This window comes from Chiroxiphia lanceolata, chromosome Z (genome assembly GCF_009829145.1).
Source record: "Chiroxiphia lanceolata isolate bChiLan1 chromosome Z, bChiLan1.pri, whole genome shotgun sequence".
In the NCBI taxonomy this organism is placed as follows: domain Eukaryota; kingdom Metazoa; phylum Chordata; class Aves; order Passeriformes; family Pipridae; genus Chiroxiphia; species Chiroxiphia lanceolata.
In genome coordinates this window covers 61,155,128-61,175,799 of record NC_045671.1, presented here as the reverse complement: position 1 = coordinate 61,175,799, position 20,672 = coordinate 61,155,128, and the positions used below count along the sequence as shown (strand labels likewise).

The 20,672-nt window shown below is 42.8% G+C and overlaps 1 protein-coding gene across 4 annotated transcripts in view; it reads right to left on the bottom strand.

Moving 5' to 3' along the window:
- The window catches only part of PALM2AKAP2 (PALM2 and AKAP2 fusion), a 266,174-nt gene that overhangs the window by 157,195 nt on the left and 88,307 nt on the right, over positions 1-20,672 (bottom strand). The gene's annotated exons all lie outside the window — the stretch shown is intronic.

The window sequence follows — 20,672 nt, the reverse complement described above, 5'->3', positions numbered from 1 at the left end:
TCCTTTTATGTATGCTTCCTCTTTATTTTCTCACTTTTGAAAAAAAAAAAAAATCTCTATAATATAAGCCAAGATGAACACATATGAACAGGGATAGTTACCTGAAACTTCCTTTGTCTACAGAAGGATCTGTAGCTGCTCACAGCTAATTGAAACATATTTCCTTGAATGTGACAGATTAGCACTTCCTAGTACTTCCTTACCCTCGGCTGGTTGCTCCTGCCTTTCTGTCACCATTTCTCAAGTGAAGGATCAGGGCACTGATCCAAGCTAGAGGGATGTATTTTTGCTCTTTCCCAGGCCTGCTCTGCACAGAACTTCATTAATGCTTGATCGAACACAAGGCAGAGAGCAAGGAGAAGGTGATGTAGGGAGGAGAGGAGGAATTGCTTCTTTCACAGGCAGCTTGAGTTGCTTGTGAAATTCATATGTCTAAATACAGATGTAGGGGTCTAACTTAAGGCACTCACCTGGGAGATTTTCCCTCAATTTCTAATTGTGTGATGATGAAAGGCGTGTGGCGCTTTCTGACAATGTTTTTCATTAGAGGAAGGCAAAAGTGTCACAGGATCAAATTGCTGCAGATGGAAAAAGGCAGATTTTGCTCTCCTGAAGTATATGAATGCTAAATAGTCTCAGATTTGTGATGAATTGTCAAACTGCCATTTTAGTGTCCTAAAGGTAAACCCCTCATCTCCAAGTTGAAATAGCCTAATCGCAATAATTTTAAAATGAACCCTTGGAAAGTACTGTTACAATCCACTTAATCTTTTCTCTAAATTAATATAACAACAAAAAAAATGCAAAAGTGTTGAAACAAATTATTTTGTTCTGCTGCAATGAAACAATTTGATACAGGATGAATTTTCCTCCTCATGTTGTAATTCAGGGAGAAATTTTTCAAAATATACAGTTTTATCTTCACTTGTCTTCCCAGGAAATATTTTAAAATATCTAGTGAAGTGAAAAATGCATTTGTCACTCAGGTTAGTCAGTGCCGTGTTCTTGCTAAATTAATGAATTTAGAAATCAACAGGTAGGTGGCTTCTTTTCCTTTTCTATCCCTGGGAATGATTTGTAGATCCACAGGCATTTGTACCTTGCTAATAAAGACATTTGAAATATTCTGCTGTGCTACCTGGTGAAAATAAACTGTGGAGCAGTGTGAGTCAGGGCTTACTGGTGTATTTCTGTTCTTTCCCAGTGAGTCACTAAGCAGCATTTTCAGGATGCATGTTCTATAACCTGGTACATTTTGCTTGCTACATGATGGTGAAGAGACTGAAAAACAGGCGTGTGTAGAAGTCAGCAACAACAAAATACATTCTTTCAAATGAACTTAATAATGAAGTTAATAATTTACAGCAGTGAAAACACTGTGAGTATGAGGCAACTCATTTGATGTAAGGTTATAACCAAGCAGAGTCCTTGTAATTTGGGGTGATAATAAGTGCACCATTTTTGTGCACCATTTCAAAAAAGTTTGTCGTGAATTGTTTGGTCTTGCAGAGAAAGTTTGCTTCAAACATGCATATGGGCACTTACACATGCACATGCACCAATTGATTTGATTTATATTTTCTGACTTTTTGACTGCTTGCTCTTTTGTTTTTACTTGTTTACATCTCTTTTATCCTTCCCTCCTGGTTCACTTCCTCAGTTTCTTCTTCTATTGTGCCAGGCAATCCTTACCATTAGAATGAGTTGGGCAGATGAGACATTAGGTTACCCTGTTTTGACAAGACATCTAGTGGTTCTGGGTGTTGTGGTGTGCCTTTTTTTGTTTGTTTGTTTGTTTCTATTCTGAATCCCTTCTTCAGTTCCCTTTAACAACAACTTGCTAATGGGGAAAAGGATGGAGACAGAGCTACCAGAATTTAGAAATACGTGTGAATCCGGTAGAAACAGAGCTCCCCTATGTGAGACTGAGTAAGAATGCATAAAACTCATGCCGTAGATGCAAATTGCCTTTTCCTCACTGTGCAGGTAGACTAAGAGACTCTCAGACTCTATGTAGACTGGGCCTGAATTTCTAATCATGGCAGGAAAAATAGGGATCATTCAGGACAATGGACCTGTTACATAGCCCAGGGGTCATATACCAAGCATTGATATCCACAGGAGGTTGCTTTTTTCCATATTTCCTCAATTTTATACCACTCTTACTCATACTCTCTAGGCCTAAAGGTTGAGGCACCTCTGCTGAGGTACTGAGGTACTGAGAGATACTCAAGGTCACAGTTTTCACGTGAACCGTCGTATGCAGTCTTGAGTAAACCACCTGGGCACCACAGATCTCAATGGCAAACTTGGATCTAGAGTCTTCACCATTTCTTTGGACTGCCTTTTTATTGTATGGTCCAGCAGTACAAAAATTTAAATCATAATGCAACCCAAAAGTTGTTTTGCATGCTTATTTTTTTTAGTGATATTCATATAATCAGAATTGCCAAGTGATAAGGAGAACTGCCTGCTTTTTTTGGTAACAACATACAAAAGAGTCATGCAAATTTGATCTGAAAAATAAATGAAGTAATATTGCATCTGTTTCCAGCAACATGCTATATAATGGTTTAAACAGCACTAAATCCATTCAGAGAACACACACACACATACGTGTGTTATCAAGTGCTTATATTTTTCCTGTGTAAGTATTAAATAATGTCCTTTTCTTCTAGCTTAGTTTAAAAAGGATATGCCTTAATTGTCATCTGACACCTGGCAAGGAAACCTTGTAATTCCCTTGTTCCTGACTACTTGGCACATTTCAGGCTGGCTTTTGAAAGACGGCCACAACAATAAGGCCAGTTATATAAATAACTACAATATCTGAAGTGTTGTAGGGAAGAAAATTAAGAAGAAAACTCAGAATCAGATGAGGCATAAGTGGTATAAAATAAACTGTTAGTATTGCTGCTTTATTGTCCCACGCAGTTATCTCATTACTGAGATTTGCTAAACTATTTATATAAAAAGAAAATTGGGTCAGGGAGTCTGGAGTTGCTGTGGCAGGGGCATGGTTTTTTTTCAGTGGATGTACCCACAGTCCTATTTCTCCAAATATCACAAAAACAAGTGGGAGATTTTACCACTCAAAAAGCCAGGCCTGCCTTGTTGCTAGTCTGTCTGTCCTGCAGTTTTCTTTAATGGATGCCATAAGCACCTCAGAGCGTAACAAAACTTTCAGGGGAACTGAGAAGAACTTCCTGTGTAAGCCAGGTGACTCTTCTTCTCATGTTAACAGTGCTGCTCTGCTGTGAAGGGGAAGGAACCACAAACAGCTGAAGTGATGCTGTCTTTTGGACACCATTTTGCTTTTGTTTGGGGGACCCTGATTTCTTGTTTAGTAAGATTACAGGCTTGTTGGATAAAGAGGCTGGAAATTACTTTGGGAGGTCTCTAGCCCAACCTCCTGCTCAATGCAGGCTCAGACATGAGATCAGGCCAGGACGCTCATGGCTTCTTCCAGTTGGGTCTTGAAACTCCTGAATGGCAGGGGAAAAATAATTTTTTAAAGCTACTTACAGGCTTTATCTTTTAGAGTCTACAAATGTCAGACATGATGCCCCGCAAAAATTCAAACCAGAACTGTTCAGTACTGCAGGGGAAGGGGATGTACCAGACTGCTAAAGGAAGTCTGGTCTGTGTGTTTGGTGGGATTTCGACCTAAGTGGGCAGCTACGCAAGTGTAGACAGGCAGCCAGTGCAGCTTCTGAGAAGATCAGAGGCATGAACAGCACATGAACCTTCCTGTGGAAATGCTGGGATCAGGACCAAAGGAGCTGTCAGGTAGCACAGAATAATTTAGAAGACAAAAAGGGGAGTTAAGAAGGGAGATCTAAAAGGTGAAGAGGCAGAGGGAGAGGTTTGGAATTGTGGTATGTGTACATGTGCATTTACATTTTGCTGCAGCACCCAGCAAACATTGTGTTTGGATACAGGACTCTGTTTTGTGCTCCAGCCTAAAGGCAACAAATGCACTTTCTCTAGGTGAAGGATTTGCTCTGTTTCCCATGCTGAGATGTTGAAACCCACAGACTTGGCCTGTTATTTTCCTCCCTCCTGAAGGAGGCTGAGGCTATTCTTACAGAAGGTGCCTTTCCTCAACCCTGGGAGAGACCCTGAGCATGTTCCTGCAGGGCGCTCACACAGCTGGTGCAGAGTCACACTGGTTTGCAGCAGGAACACACAAATCCCAAGTCAGCAGAACTCTGCCTGAAGAAAACAGCCTCCTCTATCCAGCTAATTAAATCTGGCAGACACATGACTTCTAGAGATACCTACCTTTGGCTTAGCAGTGTTTTGTTTTTCGGGGTGGGATGGTAACCACATTATAAACAGGGAGAACAGCTGCAGGTTTATGGACCAGTTTCTTTAGCCTGTGCTAACTCTGCATTCTGGGTCGTACTTGAGAAATACTCACGCAATTTCTGCAGTAAACACAGAAATGTAATAAAAATTATGTCTGCAGCATACAAACTGGCATGTCAGTGGAAAAAAGAACATTCATCCACTCTAATAAGGAAAGTGTACAAGTATTCAAAACTTAAGAGAAAAACAGGAAAGACTTAATCAAAGTAAACACTTGAAGGGAAAAGGTGACCAATGCTTATGTAGTGTGGGGGACAGTTCAACTGTAAGCTGATTATTTTGCTTGATTGATGCCGTAAATCAACCTGATATAAAAGGCACAAATAAGGCATGAGACTGCACATCAGCAATTTGTGCAAGGTCTCTCAGAGCTGAACATCCTGAGGTGTTACAGCTGGTATTAAAATGGCAGATTCAGAAGTGGAATACTGCAACAAACCCCTGATGCTTACTGAAGAGAAAGTTAAACACCAAGTTTAGGGATAACTGGGTTTGCCTGATGGGAAGTACAAACTGTGCTTGTCTCTAGGATTTTGCCCTCAGGAAGCTTTTGACCACACAGCAAAACTAGAACCTGAAACCTTACATGTAAAGTCCACCCTTCTGCATGTACAGTTATGTGCCTTCTCCTGCAAAAGTGCACTGCCAAGAATGTTCTACTCCGTGGGCCTCTCATTCCTATTTCTTTATCTCTGTAAAGGTTTTCTGGGGCAGCAGGGTACCTCTTAGCTCACCCTTGGAACGGTTCAGATTACCCTTGGAAAATGAACTTGCAAGGGGAAGGGGTTCCCCCGAAAGATATGTAAATCTTGCATTTAAGTCTTTTAAACCAGCACAACTGCATCCCAGTCCAGCACCTCAGCCCTTGACAAACTTCCTATATCCATATCGACTGTCAAGCACTGGCAACCTGGCTGTAAGCCAACACGCCTAAGAAACTGGAGCTGAAATCTACATGCCACAGCCATGAACAGTACCCTTCATCTGCTGTAGGGAGGGGAAAATCACTGACTAATCCTTGGTTTAGTTTCCACATTGGCTTAGTTTTCTTAGCAAACACCAGCAGTTGTGCTGAAGGCAGTTGGACCATTTGTGGATGTCACTCTATATCGACACACAGCCACTGCTGATGGCAAAAAACCTGCTTGATTTCAGGTCTGTTGCAGGATCTGAAATGGGATTCCAGAGTTGAGTAATTCAATGCCTTTTAGTTTAGTCTTTCTGCACTGCTCATCCTTTTTTGAACTGCTCACTCTCAAAAAGGAAAGCTGGCAGTGCACATCTTATGATTTCCAACAGACTGTTGTTTACAGAGTACAGCTGCTAATCAAGAGCAGCAAACTTAATTAGCATCTTTGAAAAGGCAAAACCCCTGTGACTTGAAAAACTGGGAATCCATTATTACCAATCAATGCTTGGATATGAGATTCAGGCATGATGCTGAATGAGTTGCTCTGGTAATCTATACGAATCTTCCTGAATAAAGGAGAAGGGAAACAATTCCCTTCACCAGGCAAATATTGCTTTGCAGTACCAGCTGACAAACTTGGGATGAGAATAAAAACTCTAAAATTCACTTTGTTGTCTGAAGTGTATAAACACATACATAGAGAGAGCAGTATATAGATATTTTGCATCTGCCTGGTGTAGGACGAGGTTAATTCATGCTATCTTGAACAAACCAAGGCTAGGAATTCAAGCATTGGCCACAAGATTTCTAGAGCTCAGCATGATGAGGTGTAAAACACAACAATCATTATCCTGAGTTAACTGAATTAATGCTGTCTGCTCTTGATGTAGAAGGCTTAGTGTCAATGTGATGCAAACTCTTTGACCTGGAGTTGAAGTAGTTATACAATTGAGTCCAGTTCCTCACCAAAGCAACACTGTATATTAACTTTTGCCTATGGTTTGCCTGATACAGTGTTAAATTTCCCAAGCATGGGGACTTCAGCGCTCTGATGTGACTTTTCCGCTAATTTCACTTTTCCACTTTTTCATGATCTGCCTTTTCTCTCCTTAAGAAGGGTGTTTCTCACTCCAGTATGATTTCCTCATATCACCTAAACACACAACTTTTTGGCCTCATGGCATTTTCAGCCTACATTTGTTTTTAGACTTTTACAAGTGTGACCCTTTCTAGGCCAGGTTCATTCAGTCTTCTTCAAATGGGAGATGTCTCCAGCATGGGTGAGATTGTAACCTTGAAAACTTCCCAGTGACTCAGGAGAGAGCAGATCACTGACTGGAAATCAGTGAATCACTGTGCCTTAGATGACAGGACAAATAGAAACGAAACTTTACTCACAGTATCCTGGAATGCCCAAATAAGGAACAATATAACCTCAGAGAAGTCCTCGAGAATTAGATAAGGGATGTACTCAAACAAACAGGACATAAACTAAGCTCTGTGTACCCAAACAAGATAAAATAAAGAACAAATGTAACAGGTTTTGGTGGTGAATCACAACGACCCTGTGCCTGATCAACAACTGAGGTTAAGACTACAAAGACCCAGAAGGACCAAAGAAGGACTTCCAATAGGGGAGTGACTATGTAAAGCAAACTAATGAATACATATTAAGTAAGCCAGATTATCTAATGAACATGTAAATAGTATGTGGAATAAAAAGCTCTGTCCATCTGTTTGTCACGTTTGTTAGAGGACGTCCAGCATGATGAATAAAGGAGAATGCCCTTTTTAACATCTACAAATCGGTGTGAAGAAGTTTGTTTCTGCTGCTTCTCGGTAGCGTTGAGGCTTGCCCTTACAACAGAGGAGCACATAGCTTGACCCTCCTTTGGGAATTGGAGGGGTAAAAAGTTTAAAAAAAGCCCTGTTCTGAACCCAGTCCATGGGCCACCGGCCAAAGAGCCGAAGGAGCAGAATCCACTTATTTTCTTTCTCTGTGTTTATGGATCTGAAAGCTCCTATATGTGCTCCTGACTGGGCTCCAGAAAGGACCTGGCAGATCTGACCAAGTCCCTTTATTTCCCTGATCAATTGAGTAAATACAGCTTAACCTGCTCTGGTAGCATCTGGCTTCTGAATCATCCAGCTTCTGGAGCATTTGTGTTTAAAACAAATGGCACAAATGTCCACAACTGGTATAAAATGCTTGGGCTGCACAGAACTGGACATGCAGATCTTTGTGTCTGAACAGACATGTAGTCACACCAGACAATGTACAGGACCTAAACTGCAAATACAGAGGGGCACCATATGTGGTTCATTGTTTGGCTTTCATTGGGATGGCAGGAGAAAGGCAGGGAAACTAAATTAGCCACCTTGGATAGGTCACATGTCCTGTACTTTGCAATTGAACAGTGAAGGTGCAAAGACTTGTGAAAGACATTGAATCCCAAGTAAAATTGACAGGACAAGCACCAGGAGAGTTGTCCTGGGATGCCTGAGGACATACAAGAGTACAAGGGACAAACATGTCAATGTGGCTATCATAAAATCTTCCCCCTCTCCATGCTGTGCTTTGTCCCTACCATTGAGGTGTACTCTAGGGGACTTTGAGCACAGAGGATAGGCTCCAGAAAGGCCATGACTGTGGTGGGAACTGGGGTCAGAGGGCACGTGTTGCAAGATGTGGTTCACGTGAAAGACGGCTGCACACGCATTCCCCCCAGCACAAAGTCCCTGTACACAGCAGCACACAGACAGAAACTAGAAAAGCAACACAGGTGCAGCCAGCCCTGTGAAAAACAGTTTGTTGGCACATCACAGTTATGCACACGAAATTCATTTAGGTTTAACAACAGATGCCAGCAGTTCAGCTGTACAGTGGACTGCATTATTTATATCTTGGAAGAGATCCAAGAAATAAAGGAAGAGCAATCAGAGGATGACTGTTGAGTGTTCGTTCTTCCATCGTGCAGCAGTGCTGGCTGCTGCAGAGTTACCCATGGTTAGCGCAGATGTATGACCAAAAGGAGTGCATGACCTTAGCAGCACCCATATTTGAGAGCTGCCAAGGAAGGAAGATGTTTTTCTGCAATTCCTGTACATACTGGTATACTGGAGATGCACATTCAGTTACCTGGCATCATTTACAGGGAAGGTAGGATGACTGGAAAATCTCCACCATCTTTTTCTAGTGTAGTTAAACAAAAAAAAAACAAATCTAGAAGTATTTGTTCTGAAGAGATTTCAGCCTTCTATGTACAGACTGCAAATACACTTTTTGTCTCTGATTCACAATGTTAGACGAGAAATGAGATGCTAAGGGTCATGAGCTGCTCAGAACATGCAAAGACAAACAGGAGAAAGGCAAAGACATCCCTCAGAAAAGGAACTGGGGATGCTGGTCTACAGCCATCTGAACATGAGCCAGCAGTGTGCCCAGGTAGCCAAGACTGCTAATGGCATCCTGGCTTTTATCAGCAGTGGTGTGCCCAGCAAAACCAGGGAACTGATTGCCCCCCTGCACTTGGCACTGGTGAGGCTGCATCTCAAATCCCGTGTCCAGTTCTGGGCCTCTCACTTCAAGAAAGACATTCAGGGTCTGGAATGTGCTCAGAGAAGGGCAACAGAGCTGATAAAGTGTCTAGAACAAAAGCCTTAAAAGGAGCAGTTGAGGGAGCTGGGGTTGTTAACCTGGAGAAAAAGGGGCTCGGGGGAGAACTTACTGCTCTCTACAACTGTCTGAAAGGAAGCTGTAGTGGAGGTCAGCCTCTTCTCCCAGGTAACAAGTGATAGGACAAGAGGAAATAACCTCAAGTTGTACCAGAGGAGGTTTAGATTGGATATTAGGAACAAAATTGTTCACTGAAAGTTTTGCCAAGCATTAGAACAGGCTGTCCATGGAAGTGGTGGAATAACTGTCCCTGGAAGAGTTCAAAACACATGTAGATGGGATGAGTAGATAAGAACACTGTTTAGTGGTGGGCCTGGTAGTGTTGGGTCAAGGATCTTAGAGGTTATTTCCAATCAAAACAATTCCATGATGCTGTGATTGTATGACACTGAACTTACACCTCTCAGGTTGCAGTAGAATAGTCATGAGGATAACTTAGCATCAAGCTGCTGGAAGGTGGACTCTGTAACCTCCAGGTTAAGTGGCTGTCCACAGCAGAAAATTCAGACAGATGCCACCTCAATGTTCATTTTCTATCCTTAATTGAAAATAATGAATGCTTCTGGGCGGGCTACAGCAGAAATGCCATGAAATTCTACAAGTTCGGAGTGCAGGCAGTGCTGCATTGAAAAGCAAGACTTGTGGTAGGCTGGGTTTAAAAGTAATGATGTTAGCTAGGGCTGGAGAGCATCCTGTCTTCTGCCTGGACCTCAGGTCTCTGCAGCTTTTTCTTCAGCTATCTACTCTGGTTCCCTGTCAGACTTGGGGAGGTGCTCTCTGTGGTCTCATCAGCTCTTCCCAGGGAGCTAACGAGGGTCATGCACAGCAATTCTTGCAAAGAGCAGTGCTCCCGTTCCTCTCAATCACGCTCGGGCCGCTGCAGTGAAAGGCAGGGGCAAAGGGAAAAGTACAAGAGTTGTACCTGGCAAAGCTCAAGAGCATGCTCGGAATGAAAGAAAAGCTTTTTCCTGGTACAGGCTGCCTTTCCCTTCCTGCCTCCCCTCCCCCTTCTACCCTCCTCTCCCCATCCCCCCATTGGTATTTCTTGTCTTCCTTGAATTCCTACACAGGTTATTTCCATACCAGACTCCCGCCCAGTCTTTCCTCGCAGCTGAGACAGAGCAATGGCTCCATCCAAAGTCAGTGGCAGCATGTTTCCTATTGCTCACAAACCAGGATTTCACTCCTAGCAGGGTTCCCATTTGGCCTGTTTTGAATCCCTCCTTGTTCCCACTATGCCTAGGTTTTAGAAGTATAGGAACACATGCAAATTACTCCTTCATGTGACAATCTGATCATCACTGAAAAGGTGTTGCAGTTATTAACTAGGAAAGCAGTGTTGACAAAAGAAGCAAACATGGGCTAGAGCTATCTATTTTATCCATCCTGTAGCCTCCAGCAAATAATTTTGCCTCCATTTCCCCATCTTGAAGCAATACAATTTGCCAATCCTATGGACTCCAACCATACATCAGACCATGCTTATCCCTGGTAGATGTGTTAGCTGGTGCTATTAATTATACTCACTGTACATGTGAAGTTTCCATGATTTTGGTTTGACTTGACTCAGATTTGCCTCTAATGACTGTATGGGTATTTTAAGGGACTTCTGGTGCAAACAAGGCATTTTCTATTTGCTTCCTGCTGCCTTGGCTTAAAATGTTCTGTTTCAAGGACCATGGTACTTACAAGGCTACTTGTTGGCGCAAGAAGAGTTGCCCAGCATCCAGCATTCTGACTTGAGGTACCCCATGTGATTGCTGGAATATAGTCTGAAAATAATACTAAAACCAAAAACGGCCCCCAGAAAATTCAGGCTGAAAACATGAAACCTCAACCAAAATACTTTAATTGGTGTGATGACACCTTCTGCTGCCCTGCGGCTATTGAAGCACAACTGTCTTGAAAAGCTGCAACTTACAGGGATCCCATCTGCCTCCCTCAGACTTTTTTGAACAAATCTTTCCTCTCTCCTTGTCTTTTATGTTGTGCTTCATTCATGACTGCCTAAATCTGTAAGTGCCCTCAGAAATCCTTAACAAAGGAGTTAGATGGTATGTGCAGCTGACTGTCAGCATGCCTCAGGCACTGAGCTTTATTAGGTCCCTTTATAAATTCCTCATATTAAGTGGACCTCACAAATACACAGATCCATTCCCCTGCGCTGCTGCCAAGAGTGACTCGGACGGCAGGGACAGAAAAAGAGCAGCAGGGCAGGAAGGGGAACACCCAGTAGGAGCCGTTACTTGTTTTGTTTGTCTCTTGATACAAACAGTTTCTTGGATCTGAGCTTTGCAAATCTGTCCTCTGCTGTCATTCACTTACAGGAACCCACAGTTCATTTTTCCAGGGTGAAGGCTGATGCGAGGCAAGGAACATGCCCCATGGGAACAGACAGACTTTCCACTGGGAGCAATGAAGGATGCACCAAGCTGCTGCCACCCTGAGCATGATGACTGCAGCTCCTGATCCTGCTTCATCCATCTGATCTACCTTAGTGCTTTTATGTTGTGTTTGTTTGTTTATTCGTGCTGGGCAGCAAGCATCCCCATGTCCCAGAAAGCCACTGGAACAAACATGGCTTCACTGTGGAGAGGTTTTGTCCTGGTGGGGTAGCTCCAAGGTTATCCAAAGTGCTCCTGCTGAGGCAAATCAAGCCAATCAGGAAGCCCCCAGAAACGTGGGCTGTGTTCAGCTTGTTGTTTCCACCCTTAGACATTTCCTGCCATTGTTCTTGTGATTTTCTTTAAGTGTTCACTGGGCTGGTGGGTGGTGCTGCTACTGCCGGCAGGGGTTTTTGGGGAGGCCTACGTCCTCTTGGGCACATGGAGAGCTCTCTGCTATTCCTTTCACAGACTCCTAGCACAAATTTCTGGCATACAAGTGCAGTGAAGGTGGAGCTGTGGTGGTAACTGCAAAGCAAAGTTCCTTTTCCTGTTTGCTGTGCTAAGATGGACAAGAATGTAATCATACCATAAAATGATGAATGAATTTTAGCTCCAGACGTTGCTTACCACCCCTGGAGAAGCAGAAGGTGAGTAAGTAGTGGAAGCAGGAAGTCCACAGCATGATGGGATCCATTGAGGGCTTTTGAGAGCTGTGGAAATACTGACTGTATTATAGAAATTGAGTGCTCCGGTTTTACCTCTGCCATCCAGAGCCTGGCTTTCGCTTTCCAAGAGTACAGAATATCAACTACAATTGTCTAACCCCGTCACACCACTAGAGGACCAGAGGAGCTATAACTATCCAGGCCTTCCAGAGACAATGCCTGTATCTAATTTTTTAGTTCTCTAAGTTTCATGATTAAGTTTTTAATTCATCAGATGCATCTCATGAGTTTCTACCTGCAGTGGAAAGGACTAAGAAAAGTTGGGTGCTGTACTTGGCCATGGTCCAGTCTCAACTGGAAATCACAGCAAACCAGATCCTAGACCCCCCAGCTGCTCAGGTAAACATGAGCACATCTTTGGATTTCATCTACAGTGTAAGACAACTTTCTGTGCTGTAGAGAAATTGTGAGATTGAATTTGTGCTTGGACAGCATCTGTAATTCTGCAGAGGTCTCTGGAAGTCTGGTGTTATTACTGAGCTGTACTGGTGAAGAGACCCAGCTATAGAGCTATGTAAAGGAAGAAATAGGTGAGAAAAATTGCTTTGATATTGCTTGGGGTTCACTTTTCCAGCCCTTTGCTCCACATTACCTAATATCAGCCACACCTGAGATATTGCTGTCTGAATCTGAACCCTCATGGTGATGGAGTGCAAATAAAAAAAAGGGGAGAGTGTGTTTAATAATATGACAATGCCCTCCTTTTTATTCTCCATGATGGATCATAAGCCCCCCTTACTGCCTCATAAGGTACAATTTTAAATGTGCAGCACTGGAAAGTTTGTCTTGACTTTGCGCTGCGTGTTTGTAGTAGGAGTCAGCTGATGGCTTCCTGCTTGTGTGGGTCTCAGAGGGGTGAAATTCTTGACCCTCAGACTTCTCAAGCAGAGCTTCCAAGTCAGAATAAAGCAGACATCTGGGTTGATTTGGTTTAGGGGAGCAAAAACCAGACAGTAGAGTATCTGTGGAACAGGATGGGTTATAAAAAGGTATTATTTTCCTTTTTGAGAGAACTTCTATAACTATGCCATAGTCTATTTTTGATGATTGGCCTCACGCTGACCATTGGTAATAGCAGAGAGGTGGCACAGGACTGCCTTTGTAAGGGTAAATATCAAAAAGGAGAACCTCAAAGCACCTAGCAGTGTGGTAAACCCCTACTTTCTAACAAATTATTTTGCAGTCAGTTCATTATTCTTTCTGCAGCAAGAGGAATAAAGCCAAGCATAGCCTGATGGGTTCCTGGCTGTGATCCCAGGGAGGGGCTGGCTGGTCATGAGGAGCTGGCTCACCTTCTGTGGTTTCAGTGGATTCCATGACTATGCAAAACCATCCTCTCAGGGGTCTTCTTGCCTGTGCAAACCATCTCTGTTCCTGGAATGGTAGTATTGAGGGATGGGGTAGCAACGAGAGATGGTCCACATCACATTTCTGGAAATTCCTGCTGGGTAACTTGAGAAAAGAGGCTAGAGTTTTGCAGGGATTTCTTAAAGCCTAAGTGGTTAATTTTGTCTGGTTTTGAGTCTCGCAATATTCTTAATGCTCAAGAACCCTGGACAAGAGAAAACCTCAGCTAAGTCTTGGCAAACTCGTAAACATTCTTGGTTTTTTACCTGTACAATTGACCCTCTTGTCTCCTTTTTGTGCCTATTATGTTTTTCATGTTGGTATTTGAACAAGGCATTCAAATAAAGCAATTCTTGTAAAAATAGGCAGTAATAAATGTGAGACCATTGTGAAAATCTGCTTGGGATTACAGCACAGACAGATAATTTTAATTTGCTTTGTCTAAAACATGAGACCAAGGGCAAAGGCTTCACAGGTACCCATATTATTAAGAAGGCTCAGGCCCATTTGTCAATTTACTTCATGCAGGTAAATGTGCGCAATCTTAGGACATGGGAAGTTAAGAAATTACTGTCCAGTTTTAAGTTACAAAATATGTCAATAGGCACCTTCAGGGATCTACAAAAAAAAGGTTAAAAATTACAGAGATGCTCTTGAAAGTGAGATGCAGGTACTTCTGAAAGCTTGTCTCTGATTTCCATGCCAGTTGTTGTATAGCTATGAACACTTCTTCAACTTTGAAGGGACTTCATTTATGGATGTTTATAGATGAAGTGTTAGGGCAGTAGATGATACAGCAGTATTCAAAGCCTTGAATTTAAACAAGAGAGATGAACAGGCATTAAGCTCTAGGTGTGTAGGAAGTTCCACTGGTTTGAATAAAGAAATACTTGGATGTAAGCGTACGTTGAAGCGTGTCTGACTCAAGGCTATAAAGGGTAACCACAATAATGTGACAGCTCAAAATTAGGAAAGTTGTCCCAGTGCTTTGGAATGGGCAGACTAAAAATGAAATAAAACTAAAAAGGTCTTATTTGAAATAAGTCATAGAAAGTGAGAGCAACAACAAAATTCTGGGAGCTGGAATGGCATGAACTGCATTATGACTAGAAGTAGGTGAGGGCAGCTGGAAGTGCAGGCTGTCGAGATGACTGGCCAAAGGCTGGCTGGTTAGTCACTAAGTGCCAGATGGACACCACCAACTGTCTAAATGATTTCTCCCTCATTTGTAATTGGCCTCAGTTGTGCCTGATCTCCCTGGATCTGCCGGCAGTTCTCAGGTCTGCTGTTGACAGCCCCCTTGGTGTACATCCTACAGCCAGCATGCAAACTCCTGTCAGCATGACAGTCCCTGAAGGTGCTGTGGTTTTCTGGTCATGCCCTACTCTAACAAATTTTGCCTCATTGGCAGTGTGAAACACCCACAACACCATTTCATTCCACTCTCCTTTACTTTTTTCTATTTTTTTTTTTGTCTTCTCATATTCATGTCAGCTGTTGCGATCAGTCACAAAGAGGCATTTTGTGATGTTGGTACAGGACTGCTGATATTTGCCATCTTACACTATGTTAACACTGATAAGTAGAACCACTCTAAAGATGCAGCTTTGTGCCCAAACCACCTTGTGCCTTTAAGTTTCTCTGGCTTCTCCCCCACAATCCAAACGCACAATGAGTGGTCTTGCAGCCTTCTGGCTACAGGGCTGCTCTGGTCTCTGCTCGTTGCTCCACTGTGTGCGTCCTGCTATATGTTGTAGCATCAAGATCAAAAAATCCTCTTGTGGAAAGTCCTCCCACATTTTCTTGTTTCTGCCTTCTTCACTGACATGTCACCTTTGGGAAGTACCAAAGTCTTGAGGCCAAGAAGTCCTTGAAACACTCAGTTGCCGTGAAACAAGGAAATTACTTTATGTTGAGCTCCAAAAATTCTGCATGGATTGACTTGTAGAATACACGAACCACAGTTTAGATGGTGAAACATGAGCTGCCTGATTCAGGCTACTTTTGGATGCCTTGAAGTTTGAACATAAAAATGATAGGAACTAATACTTGCCTTGGAAAGGCTGGTTGTGCAACAACCATGGATGTGAAGGCTTAGCCGAGAAGGTGGTTGCTGTCCCACACAGAGCGCTCAGTGTGTGCTCCAGTGTTGCAGAGGATGGCTCCTGCTGGGGACTGCAGAACAGCTCTCACCGTCATGTTTTCACAGCATTATTTCTGCCTATGGTTGTCTCAGGTGGGTGCCATTCAGACAGAAAGTAGAAACTGTTTTCAAAAGTACCAGGCAAACTGCCTTGCCACTGCTTTCTTGGTGTTACAGTCTGCTGGGAAAGAAAGCAGAAGGGTGCTACTGCTTTTGAACAGGTCAGTACAATTGCAGATGTGAAGAGGTCCAACATTCAACAGAAAAAAGATGCAGGACAAAGGAGGGGAATGGTTTTCTCCAACAGCACACCAGCAAGAGCTGGGTAGAGCCATGTTCAGTTTATCATGTCCATGCACATGATGTAGGTAATCGTGGATGGATTATTTTCATCCAGAAATTCAAGTCTAGCTGTTGTAGCCTGTCCAATTAATCTCTCAGCCAAGGACTAGCAGATGACTCAGTGTATCCTGCCTGTGGTGACCCCTGGGAAAGTGGCTAAAGTTGCACTTTACCCCACATTTGCAGAGGGTTGCTGATGGGCTGTAGCTCATCACTATGGTTCATCTGAACCATGGTAAGGTGCGGCACTCTGGTAACTTGACTGTGACTTGGAACCCTTCATTTCTTGCTGTTTCAGACTTCTGCCCCTGAAATCAGTATTGTAGTAAATACCTGCTTGACAGTAGTGTTCTCAAAGACTGTGGCCAGGGAGACCACAAAAATACTGCAGACAAATGCGACTTTTTCAGAGGGGTTGCTAAATGTCCAGTGCCTCTTGCACAGCCCATGGTTATTTCTCTTTTTGTATCTCCTCTTAGCCCTCCCTCATGCTTTTCCCACAACAAGATTGTTTGGAGTCACGGATCACAATGCTTGCTTAGGAGAGTTCTTTTCCCTAATAAGTATATTACAAAAAGCCTTCAGACATACATGCTAAATATACAGCCATGGACCTAGGGAGCACTGCAGAATGGCACCAAATGCTAAACTTACACTTGTGCTTGAACACCAGCTTGTACAAACAGTATTACTTAGAAGGTCACACACTAGCTTTCCTTTCTGCTTCCCGTTCCTGCTGTGTGCCGTGTGGGGTGCTTTGATAATCGGAAAGGATTGCTCCACAGCCTGACAGCCATGGCCCAAAGGACAGAAACAGAGCAAAAAAGAGAGGGGTCCAGGACCATCTATTAAAAAAATAAAAGGGAAAATAATAATTAAAAAATCCCTAACACTGCATGCATGAACAGATTTTATAGGGTGGGATTGCTGCAGGAAGAGCTTCTTCGCAGTGTATGAGGCCATCTAGCGAGCTCAGGCACTGTAACAGCTCCACTTTTTCCGTGGCACTCTTTGTCCTGCTTGTCCTCAACAGGAGACTTCATGTGCCAGCTGCCAGCAAGTTATGCACACACACAAATTCTTCACTGAAACATGAAAGGACGAAAACGTCTGCAGGAGGAGAAAGAGTGACAACAGAAAGGGCATGGCTGATGCCAGGGAGCTTGGAGTGCTGGGTTTCTGTGTCAAGTCAGAAATCCAGCTACACTGTCAGTGGAAAGGTGGTGTGGTGTGCAAGTTTCCACTGAATCCTGTCCTCAGCTAAAAGAGCTGGTGATGACAAGGGGAATTGCTCAGCCAGAGGGCACTGCAGCAATTGGTGTGGTGAGAAAACCTTGTGAGGAGCAATGAAGTGTAGGCTGCTCAGTCCTATGTGGTATTTTTGCTGATAAACACTTGGTGAGAGGCAAAACAATGGGAAAGTGTTAACAATTTCAAGATCTCACTTGTATTTTGCATGATGCTGGACTGGTAGTCCTGGAAGGGAAATTGCTGCAATGCAAAGCATTACACCTACCAAGGCCTGTCATGGTGCTTTGCCTCTGAGTAGACCGGCCTGGTTGCCTGCGGGTGAAAGACCAGCCCCACACTGCCCAGACACTCCTCTGCATCTCCTGTGAGCCTGCCAGGTTATGAGAGCAACAATAAACATGTGGGAATTTTGGTAGCTTTTTGTGGCTGCTCAAAGAGCCCTTGAACATAACTGAACATATGTCCAACTCCAAAGCCTATAACCAGTGTTAAACTGTCCTGGTACAAACTGTGGTTGCTCTGCCAGGGGTACAATGCTGAAGAACATGAGCACAGGATGGTATTTGGGCATTTTAGGTGCCAGCATGTGACTTCTGTCTCCTCAGTGACACTTTCCACTTTCAGCAGAGACACGGGTTTTTACAGCGTGTCCTGTTGCATCAGAGGTACCTCAGAAAACTGGAACAAAGAGGTTAGAAGATCCTCATCTAGTGAACGTTAGTTTGATCTCATTGAATGCTGGGAGCCAGGTAAGCACGCAGTCCATTAGTTTATCTACCTTCAGCTAATAAGTGCATTCACTTCCTCATCTCTTGGAAAATTATTTGATCTTCTTGGACCTGCCTCAAGGGTGAATTCTTCATGCCCACCAGTCTCTGGAACAGCTATAAATCTGGAGCTAGGTAATTGTAATAAGGACAAACTGTCCCATATTCTCCTAAATCGTAATTGAAGCCTTGATCTGCAAATGTTAGGATACCAATTTACTTTTCAGTGTGTAATTATTAGTCCCAGTGAATGTGAGTGTGCACATCTGGAAACATTTACAATTTCAGTATGTGTCTGTATGTGTCTCCACAGGCTATAGAAAGGAGAAACAAAACATACTTAGCTTTGTAGCCTTGCAGCCCACTGAATACAGTATCATCATTGCTAGTATCATTTCCCAAGCTTTGTAATAGCTTTGCAAGGGCATTAGGACTTGTCAGGCCCCCTCTGCACATGCCCCCTTTGTCTTACTTCTGCACATGTCTTTGTAATAGTATGCTGTAGCTGCCATTTTCCAACAGCAGTGCTAAGCAGTCTTTTTGTATAGAAGGAAATATGTATTATCCCTCTGTAGTGATTCTGTCCAGAGGAAGACAGGCTCAGTGCTCAGAAAGATAGATACAGGGTGCTAAAAAGAGAAGGATGGAGTGGAATGACGAGAGAGGGCACAGGCTGGCCCCGGAATCCCCACAGCTATGAGCGAGTTCGCAGTGGTCAGATAAAGACCTAGAGCTGAATAAAACTGCTTTAGGAGCAGCAAAGAGAATAAAGAACAAGTATCAAAAGAAGCATGGCCAGCAGGTCAAGGGAGCTGACTGCCTCTCCCCACTTGGCATACTGCAACCAGCTCTGGGACCCCCAGCATAAGAAGGATGTGGACCTGCTGCAGCAAGTCCAGAGGAGGGCCACAAAAATGATCAGTGGGATGGAACACCGCTTCTACGAGGAAAAGCTGAGAGCTAGGGTTGTTCCGCCTGGAAAACAGAAGGCTCCGGGGAGACCCTGTAACAGCCTTCCAGTTCCTAAAGGAGGTTTATAAGAAAGACGGCAATGAATTTTTTTTTTTTTTAGTAGGGCTTATATCTCTAAGACAGGGGGTAAACTAAAAGAGTGTAGATTTAGTCTAGATATAAGGAAGGTTTTTTTACACTGTGGGTAGAGAGAAACTGGAATAGGTTTCCAAGAAAATATGTGGATGCCTCATCATTCTGAGTGTTCAAGGCCAGGTCAGAGGGGGCTCTGAGCAACCTGAGCTAAGTTGAAGATGTCACTGCTCGTTGCAGGGGGAGTCAGACCAGATGACCTTTAAAGGTCCCTTCCAACCCAGACTATTCTGTGATTCCATGATTCTATCTGACACATATAATACATATATAGCAAATTTGACACGGAATTACAGACCCATGAAGAAAGACCAAGGTATAATTGGTGTCAGAAGCTAAATAAAAATTGCTTCAAGTAGACTCCAAATTGAGGAGAAGAAACCATCAATGTCTACATCACATTCTCCCTGGCAAAGGGAAGAAACCCTCACAATCAACAAAATATTTACCCTGATGAAGAGCTTGAGATGGTGATGCCTTGCCATATATTTTATCTCTCTCCAGCATGGATCCAAAGGGGTTGTGGAAGAGTAACTCTAAGAAGAGAGAAAGGAGCAGGTACTAGGAAGGCATAACAGCTATAATTCTTATTCTGCACACTTTTTATGTAATACTGTTCCTTTTTCCCTTCCTATAATATTTTGACTGATACTAAAACCAATTCAGTTGCTAGATTGGTAAGATTCTGATTACCTTAACAATAAATTCTTGGCTTGGTTTAAAAAATCTGTTTATTTTTCCTCTTGACAATTGATTGAGTACAAGTACATCACATTGTAGATGGGAGTTGGTGGATGTCTATTTGTTTTGGTTTGGGGGATTTTTTGAGGGGGTTGTTTGTTGGTTTTGTGGTGGTGTGTGGGGCTTTTGTTTTGTGTGTTTTTTTTTTTTTTTTTGGTAATCAGATGAACTTTAGGGAGAATATTCATAAGAACCTGTTTTCAAGGGCTGATTTTTCTAATTTAAGGACAGAAATAATTTTCTAGGCCTCAGATTGAAATTTGTTTTCAAAAATTCTCAAATGCTGTAAAGAATACAACAACACGTGAGTTTAATGTTACTATTAGTACACACACTATTTCAACCTATAGAGACCACACTGAAATGCTACTTTTGGATCGAGGTTGGTTGTTGGATCTATGTCTAAACTAGAAGATTAGGAAATAGGTGCAAGCCACTGCCAGTGGGTAGAGGAGGAGGAAACTAGTAGGAGTTGCATACAACTAGAAAGCTTTCCAGGAAAGAGGCAAAATTTAGCTTTTTACTACGGTTCACCTTAAAACACTTATTTGTTCTTTTTATACATTCTGTGTTGTTTGAGTAATGCTTCCCTGCATTTTTACCTCCAAAATGACCATAATTTTGTAGCAGGGAGGGTATTTTGAAACAGCAAAGTTAAGTGTTAAAATATAACATTTCTTCACTAAAAAAAGGTCCATATTTTTCTGTCCATTGAATTCAGCAGATGATTTTGGTGTACCCTGTTTCATATTTATGGAAAACATTGACTTGGCTTGAATTAAAGTTCTCATTTCCTGCTCTTTACAGTGTCCTCAATCGAGGAAGCATATTATACAGATGTCAGATTTTCAGGTATGCCAACTCACACAAAAAGGCTACATCACTCTTTAAAATTACATCAGGCTGAT